At 37.3% G+C, this 9,075-nt stretch overlaps 1 non-coding gene across 1 annotated transcript; it reads right to left on the bottom strand.

Annotated features, from left to right (window-relative positions):
• Positions 1–3,255: 3,255 nt before the first annotated feature.
• LOC142147610 (U6 spliceosomal RNA) lies at positions 3,256–3,361 on the bottom strand. The gene has a single exon (XR_012690748.1). It is a non-coding gene; the product is annotated as a U6 spliceosomal RNA (small nuclear RNA).
• Between the last annotated feature and the right edge of the window lie 5,714 nt (positions 3,362–9,075).

The following is a 9,075-nucleotide window of genomic DNA, read 5'->3' as shown; positions in this document are numbered from 1 at the left end:
TTTTATTTACCTGTTTATCCAATTCTGCTTCTTCTATCATGACTTTACATACTCAACTAATCGGCTTCGACTTCGTCCCTTTTGATTCTACCTTCGCCAACGCATCAATGTCAGTTTTCTCCCTCACAACCTCTCCTCTCAGCAAAAAAGCAGCTTGGCCAGTAATGGTGTGTCTTTGATGGCTACCTCAGCCAAGTGGTTCTGTCCTAGCAGTAACCAGCATGGTAACAATTTATACTTAGATGTTGCCAAATGTAAAAAAAAAATGATTTGCATGTGGATTTCATGCATCTCGAATAAAATACTTGAAGAAAACTGCAATCAAGTACATTGCGAGCTTGGGCACCATTCCTCTACCCCAATTCATTTTCAGTCTGTTTTTAAGAAACCAAGAAAAACACATAAAATCATTAGATTTTCATGTTGTTTTAATGAAGATAAAATGTAACAGGATAGGAAAGTCCCATTAAGTCTTCAATGACTTTTATGGTAGATTGTTTGGAAACATACAATAGAAGCATGAATGATCAAGAAAACTCAATGTGGTCGTATTTCACACACTACAGTGTCTAAGGCAAATATAGTATATAATATAGAGCATGAGGGAAGACATTACTGTGAATTAAAGACATCCATGGGCAGAAGTACATACTCAAATCAACACAAAACAACACAATCTTTGTAGCTCTCAGAAAATGACTATCCCTCAGGCTAAAAGGTCTTTGTTCAGGATATAAAATCCATCTCACATTGCACTAAATACAATTAAACAGTTACAGAAAACTTTTAAGTTTTTCAAAAATTTTATACAGTTTAAAGTTTTTCACTGGTTAAATTATTATTATTATTATTATTATTATCCTTTATTTATTAGGTGCCACAAGAGTTCCGCAGCGCCGACTACTGCCCGAGTATACATTCTCCAATGACTAAATGAACAACACTAAAATACACTGAGTAGTGCAAATAAACTATATCCTGATCTTGGCTATTGAAGAAAATATATGGTGCTTATGAACACAAGATATATTGAGCGGAGAAGGGATAGTGTTTTGTATTCCATTCATTGTTATTTATAGATTTTTCTCAGAGATCATGTAATTCTTCTTGACTTAATTGCTGTCCTTACACATTTAAAATACATTCTGTCAGTGACAAAAACGACTCTTTTATGTAATGCAAAAACAAAACAACAACTATGTTGATTTTTAAAAATACATGATTTAATTTATACCAACTCTTCCTTCCTTTTTCTTTTAACCCTTTTCATCTACCGCCTGAATTTTCATCTAGAACTTTTTGTCCAAGTCAGGCTATATATATTGTATTTCAGTTCTCCCCTGACCTAACCTTGTCCACAAATGAAGCCACACCCACCTTGCCATTAGGCTATGCCACCAAACTATCTAGACTGTAAATGCCCTCTGTCTTATGCCTTCTTCATTAATTTACGAACCTTGTATCTACTTGTTTGGTCTTTATATATGATTTATATTTTGTATGATTTGTCAATTTGACTGTCAGGAGCTTTGTGGTACTCTATAAGTAAATGGTGTTGATAAAGATTTTACCACCTCAATAAGATTCATAGGGGGGAATTCAATTCCCCCCAAAGTACCGCCGCCTTTAACCTATTACCGTTATTATGGTAATATTAACCCGGCTTTCTGCTTGCAGCTCAGGGAGCTGCGAGCAAAAAACAAGCGTTAAAACTACCATAATAACGGTATTTACACGCACTAATAACGGTAATAGTGCGCAGGCTGTGTTACTTTTTCAAATAACGCGGCCAATTGAATTCCCACCATAGTAGAATTGTAGGAGAAGATAAACGGATGATGGGGATGAGAAGAATGTCAATTCTCCATAATAGTCTAATAATCTAAAGTTCTATAAAAGATCAATCATTTTATGCATTCAGCTTAATATTTATATTAGACAAAAATGACCAATAGGATAAGGATAAGAAAAGGTATACACACAATTTAAGTTTGTACTACCAGCATTTATTTTTCAAATAATAAAATTTGACCAGTCAATCCCTATATTAATGTGTGTTCAGAAGGCGGTCTAAGACCAACTCCGTATATTGGAGACAATAGCAAAGTATGACATGGATGGTAGAATACCCTGTTTGCAACAAAGGACTGAAGACAAGAATCCCAAACTAGCAAATTCTAATTCATTAACTGCACATTACATGCTCAGGCACCACTATGAAATATGAATTTGTGTTATCCATTGTTATTACATTTAGTATAAATGCTCCACAAGGGAAAATTGGGACATAAAAATTTGTACAATGTACATTCATTGAGACTAGATATTATAGACAAAATAGGCACAAACCCAATCTGCCCAAATTACGGCCATACCACCCAAACAACCCTTAGATACTTTCATACTTATTTTGGGAGGTAACATACCTCCTCCTCTAACAGGCCGCATCCCTTTTGGTCAACAAAACCTGGGACTTTGCCGTGTTTATCAGATATGATATTCTGATAACACTGGCAGAGCTCTTGTTTGGAAACACCGCTGACAAACTGTGAACTTTTTTATGAAATAAAATGCTGATAATCTGCATAGCTCTACAAGCTAGTTCTTGTTTATTCACAGAATCAACAAGCTTCCAAAATGGTAGACTGAATTTTGTTGTTGCTTTAAATATGACCAGCAAAAGATTTATTTGTTTATTCAAAACTGTGAATGTATCATTTAGTCTGTAACAGAGAATTCCATCACTATTGCAATACATAGACAGACACACACTCACTCCTTTAATCTTGGTATATGTGCAGATACTGCTAATTTATTAAATTGCTCTTAATTAACCATCTGCCCTTTTCAAATACAAAGCAAAAGCAATTACAGTTACCAGTGAACATAATAATAATAGTTTTAGAAATAGTTAAAGAAATAGATAACCAAGCCACCAGGTAAACATGACTATATAGAGTAATGCAGAAGAATGAACATCAAGTGCTTATTGTTATCTGGTATTAGTAAAAAGAACAATTGGCCATGATCTTAATGTTATGAGTAGCAGTGTATTTTGGGTGGGGATGGGATGGAGAAGGGGGAACGGGGCAAGGAAAAGAGTAGTTGAGGCCAGAGTTGGGACCCCCGGTTTCCCTAGATGTATTATGGGAGAATATAAGCATTGTATCTACAAGAGGCTAAATTAAACTGGTGCAGGGGGTTGGTTAACTGCAAAACCAAACACTTAACTATTGATACAAAAAGAGGTCTGAAAAAAATATGGAACTCTTCAAAAATGTGTCTGTCATCCTTTCACAAGGACATGCTTATGTTCTCTGTATCGTTACAATGTTAGTACATGTGCTGCTAAATGGAGCACAACCAACTACCATTTTGACCATGTTCTCTCTCAAATTTTCTTATCTGCACACTCCTAATAAAAACTTGAGCCCATCTTTTTAACACTTTGGTTTCCACTGGGATTTTTCTCACCTCTCTAAAACATAGTCCAACCACTTACAATAAAATCTCACTTGACCCCATCTGTCTAGGTAACTAAAATCTTGTTGCTCCCTTCATATCAGAACTTCTGGCATATAATCACCTGACCTACCTACTCTCTGAAAACAACCTACTTGATACTTTACAACTCGGTTTCCCCCCCCCCCCCCCCACAACACTCCATTGAAAAGACTTGTTCAATACCAAGTCCAAAGAAAATTACTCTTATTTGATACTGCTGGACCTTTACGCAGCTTTTGCCACATCCTCTCCTTCACAAAAATCTCTCTTCTCTTGGCCTCCATTACTCAGATTTTCCTAGTTTTCTTCTTGACTTTAAGAGCTAGGAGGAAGACAGCTAGATAACAAGTGTTAGGACCCAATTAGTAACCCAAAACTGCTTTGGGAGATCTCTGCTTACGAAAGCAGTGGTGAAATGAAGGAACTGTGTGCAAACAGAATACCAATGCTGAAGGAGCTGTACAAAGGAGGGAAACTTATGAAACAAAAACAAAAAACACAGTGAAGACAACCTTCATCTATTCCCATTTCACCTAACAGAATGCAAAATTGTGAAAAGACTCCTGGAACATCTGGCCAGATGCTACAGAAAATGCAGATGTTAGAATCCCTTAAATTAAACTCACAGAAATTTATATTTGATTCTTTGAAGATAAAGATTCCAAAGTAAAGGAAAGAAAAAACACAAAACAGTAACAACAAGAGAAATACTTTTCTGCTTATTTAACCTCTTTGTGTTATTTCAAGTAGAAGGAGTTCCTGTTATTTTACTCATCACATCAATTGTTTTAAGTGCTGTTGGACTCTCGGTCTCCTTTTCAGTGATTCTTGCAGTCAGCATTTCCCCAGCTAACACAACCACTGCGGCAGCCACAGTGAATTCCTTGGTTCACCCTTAGAGTAAGGCTGTGTACACACTACAGTTTTAACAGCCAACTGTTGAGTCAATCGAGCGATAAACGACCATTCGGCCAATATCGCATTTGTGTGTAGACTTAAACGATGAACGATAGTCGTTCCAAAGTACCGATCGTTGTTTCATTTGATTGTTGAGCAGAACTATAAATCTGGTTCCAATCCTGCAGTGTGTATGAACTCACAATCAGGATCTCCATAGAGCTTACAGAGCCATGATCTTTTCAGCCGACAGTTATGACAGTTGAAGAGCACAGATCTGAGGGTAAATCTCTTAAGACATGTACAGTGTGTACACATTAATTGGCATGCTGATCGTGACTTTTTTTTTTTTTTTGGTACAATCATTGTTGATAACACATTGGTCGGAAAATTCTATAATGTGTACACAGCCTAAGCGACAGTGATTGGCTCTCCTCTCCATTTGTCTCAAAAGATAATGGTGGTGCAAGAAACAATGGCCTACTAATGGTCTCAGGTCTTCTCAACAGGCGAGGTGACAGGAAAATGTCTATACCGCTAATTTTGTTTCTGCTGTACCGCATTTAAATATAATACTTAGCTTAGATCACTTTAAAAAATACAGTATCTTTTTAGATATTTAGAACATTTAGCAGTCCATATCTATTGCAGTGTACTCATCTGATTTTCTTGTGCTTTCTTAATGTGGACATTTGTCACTAATAGAAACGTCATGTGCCTAATCTGTCTCACCAAACCCCTTGTGTGGGAATCATAACAAGTAAAGGATAAAAACACTGCCCCCTCATTGTGACGTTCCCCAAAAATAACAGTGGCCCCTATCGAACAAAAAATAGGATTAAATTAGTTGTGTTTAACTAATCTAAACAATCTAATTTAAAATGTACATGAATAATCTGGGTAAATGGTTTTTCATAGGTTCTGGGCTTTAATAAGAACCCCTAGAAGGTGCAATGCGGTTTGGTTAAAATGGGTCAGAGAAGGGTCAGCACCAAAGCGGTACATTTATCAACAAATTAGCAATGGGTTTTAAGACAGGTGATCTCTTTGTTTTCATTCACCAAAGTGGGTCACCTAAACTTCTGTCGTTCACAAGAACTGGACAAATTGTGGGTTCAGTTCAGGACGAACAAGATGACATATGAGGAGTTTTGAAAGATATATCCATTTATCTAGCATATCTAATAATGGTTACAATCTAGTTTATAATAATGCTGTTGAATTAAGTCAATCACTAAATGGTTTCTATCTGTCTGGTTAACAGTTACTCTGCGGTGTAATTTAGGGCTAATGCAGGGGGATCAGATATACAGGCACTGCCACCCACCACCCCAGATTAAGGCCACATACCCACTAGCATTATTTACATGTGTTATACTAGCAATTTTAATACTATTAAAACACTTGTAAATATATCTGATACAAGAAACCATTGTTTCTAGTGCCACCATCCCCACTAGCATTTTAATAGCACCCAAATAATAGATTCCATACCTGCCTATCTACCTATTGTCGAAATACAGAGTTTAATGTTTTTCTCATTCCTGTTTGCAGGAGAACAATATTGTTGAGTAAATTACTTTCCTCCCAGGGCAGAATATTTGTTTCATCTCTTTGTGAAGTCCAAAGACAGACAAAAAACTGTTTTTATGAACGGACTGTCCATAAACCTGACACAGTGTTTTTTGAAGATTACTTTGTGGCCCTCATATCCACTAAAGAGTTTTGTGCGTGTCCATTGTGTATGTGCTACTGTCATTGTTTTGATAATCTGAATTACTTTGTCTTGTAATAGTTTGATCTTTTGAAATGAATGTTAGCCAGGTGTCTACCCCTAACCATATATGGTGCTTCACAAGTTAGGGGAATAAGATCCCATTGCAATCAGTCCATTGGATTAATAAAGAGTGTTTTTAGATAAAGACAGACAATGCAAACATCTGTTATTATCATTATTAAGATTCAATACGTACAGTCTGAGAACTGTGTGGTTGTTATACTACTACGTTTAACATGGATACTGAGGTAAGCACTACTTATCTCTACAGCTGTTGCTGAATTACAAGTCCCAAGATAACCTGACAATTGATATCTGGTAAGAGTCATTGGAACTTGCAATTCAACTACAGCTGTAGAGCCATACAATGTATGTAGCATTCCCTATGCATTGGGGTTTAAGATGCTTTGCTATGTTAACGGAATGCCTGCTGACTATGTGGTTCCATGAACCAAGAACACTAAGCTCTGTACATGTTGAACCTATACTTTTATCACTCTGTGATCACATCACATGTATAGTGCATCACAAATACATGACGTGAACAAGCCCTAAGACTGGTATCAAATAAGTCAAGTGCGCATCCAAGGAAATAAAAGACAAATCTATTACAGTTTTTGTACATATTTTCTCATGTAAAATAAATGATCTCTAAATGTTCATGTACATGTTCATGTAGGACATATAAATTGTAACATAATACAACATGTAACACTTAGGGGCATATTCAATTGTCGGCGGAAACGCCGAAAATCTCGCAGTCCGTGCATTATTACCATTATTATGGTAATAATGCGTGGAAAAACCGTTATTACGGTAGTTTTCTCGCTGGATTTCAGCTCGCGGCTCAGGGAGCTGCGAGCTGAAATCCAGCTAACTACTACCGTAATAACGGTAGTAGTTTTAGCGCGACGCGGAAACAGCACAATTGAATATGCCCCATAGAGTTTTTATGGTGTTGAAATATTAACATAGTGTATAGGCAAAAACAAGTAAGTTTACATGTGCAATAGATTTGTATAGATTGGTTTCACTGAGTATGGTATTTATGTGTTTATTGCTTAATTAGACTTTTGACCACACGCCAAGGAGACAATGATTTCTTTTTTTTTATTATTCTATTCAGTCCCTGGCACAGATAACTTGAAGTACAGGAATATTTTTTTCTTATTCTTTGTACTCACTCAGAGAACAATTTCCCTATATTTAAGAACAGGGAATATAAAAGAAAGTATTACAAAAATACTAATGTTTACTGAGGATATTTTGCGACAGTGAAATAATGTGCATATATATAGAGAGATAATACTTTAGAACCTGTTTTGCCTATATTAGATAGTGCTCGATCTAAATATTTTCATCCCTACTGATGGTCATTGGCACGAACATCCAGCCTGTCCCAGATACAGCAATCTGAACAGCTGGCCGTGACTGGTGTCACCTTAGTCACTTAGCAATGACTACACCTTTTCTGCCACCACAAAGGATTTATTATGGTCGTTTGGCATACCAGATTCTGCCTGCAAGGGGTTAAGCCCTCATCATTTGATCTGGATCCTGATCACCTGAGTCTTTAAAAGTCTGCTTTTTCCAGCGGCTGGTGCCAGTTCCTTTTTGTATTGTTTGCTGCTCCTGGTTCCTCTCAGTTCTCATGTGATCTGGGCCTGTTTGATCTCCCAGTATCTCACTCCTGTTTTTCTTACCGGTATTATACCTTTTCTTTTGACCCTGACCCCAGTTTCTTTTGACTCTGCTCCTGTTTACTCCCTGGCATTGTTGTGAATCTCCCGACTTCTGTCCCTGGCTTGCCTGACCTTCCTCCTGTCTGATTCTTCCATGGATCATCCAGTGCCACCTGCTTTCTCAGCTAAACCCTAGTCTGTGTGTGTGTGTGTGTGTTAGGGAATTTGGACTGTAAGCCCCAATGGGACAGGGACTGATGTGAATTCACTGTACAGCGCTGCGGAATTAGTGGTGCTATATAAATAAATGGTTATGATGATGATGAAACATGGTAATCCTGGTATCCTCTACTTACAGTTCTCCAATCGTATCTGATAACCAGTGTCTCCTATTTCCTCAGCTAAACCTGGTATACTGTATCTGCAGTTCTCCATTCGTGCCTGGCATCCTGTGTCTCCTGCTTCCTAAGCTAAACCTGGCAATCCTGGTATCCTGTTCCTGCTATTTCTAGAGGACTTGTTCTAGCTATATATCCATTGACTGCATCTAGTTCATATCTGTGTGACCTGTGTTTAAATTAAGACACTCTTTTTCATCTACACAAATTCTGTGTGGTTTTCATACTGGGAACCCTAACAGCTTTGTCTTTGCCTCTCTAACCCTCGACTATGTCTTCTGTTTACTTGTCTGTTAGCTTAGTACCACTTCAAACTGACTTTCATTCATATATACTGCACAGATTACATGGATTTAGACTCAGCAGTTTATACAGGTGATTCTTAGCTGGCAGGTTAGAAAAGGAGACAGGACCTCTGTTAAAAGAGCCAAGTGTTTATCCAATGCATTCCCCATCCCTAGCCTTAAAGTAGAATTAAATAACTAGAATCAGGGCCTGATTAAGAGTTCAGGCCATTCCAGGATAATATGTTCGTATTGCCCATTCTCTTCTATGCCAGGCATGTGGTAGGTAAAAACTAACCAGTGTCCGGCTTCCTCTGCTTTCATTCCTCAACATTACTTCATCACCCCAAATATAATAAACCTCTCACATCTCCCTGTCACCCCCCTTTTTCTACCCATTTGTTTCCCTTAAAATACTAGTTTCTATTATAGGAACATGCCTACCTTCTTGAAACAAATCAGAGCTTCTTTCAATGCTTATTTCCTTCTTGTTGTCAATTCCCTCTGTTAATAACATTGTATGGTATGTATTT

Source organism: Mixophyes fleayi, chromosome 3 (genome assembly GCF_038048845.1).
Source record: "Mixophyes fleayi isolate aMixFle1 chromosome 3, aMixFle1.hap1, whole genome shotgun sequence".
In the NCBI taxonomy this organism is placed as follows: domain Eukaryota; kingdom Metazoa; phylum Chordata; class Amphibia; order Anura; family Limnodynastidae; genus Mixophyes; species Mixophyes fleayi.
This window is presented reverse-complemented; position numbering and strand designations above follow the sequence as displayed.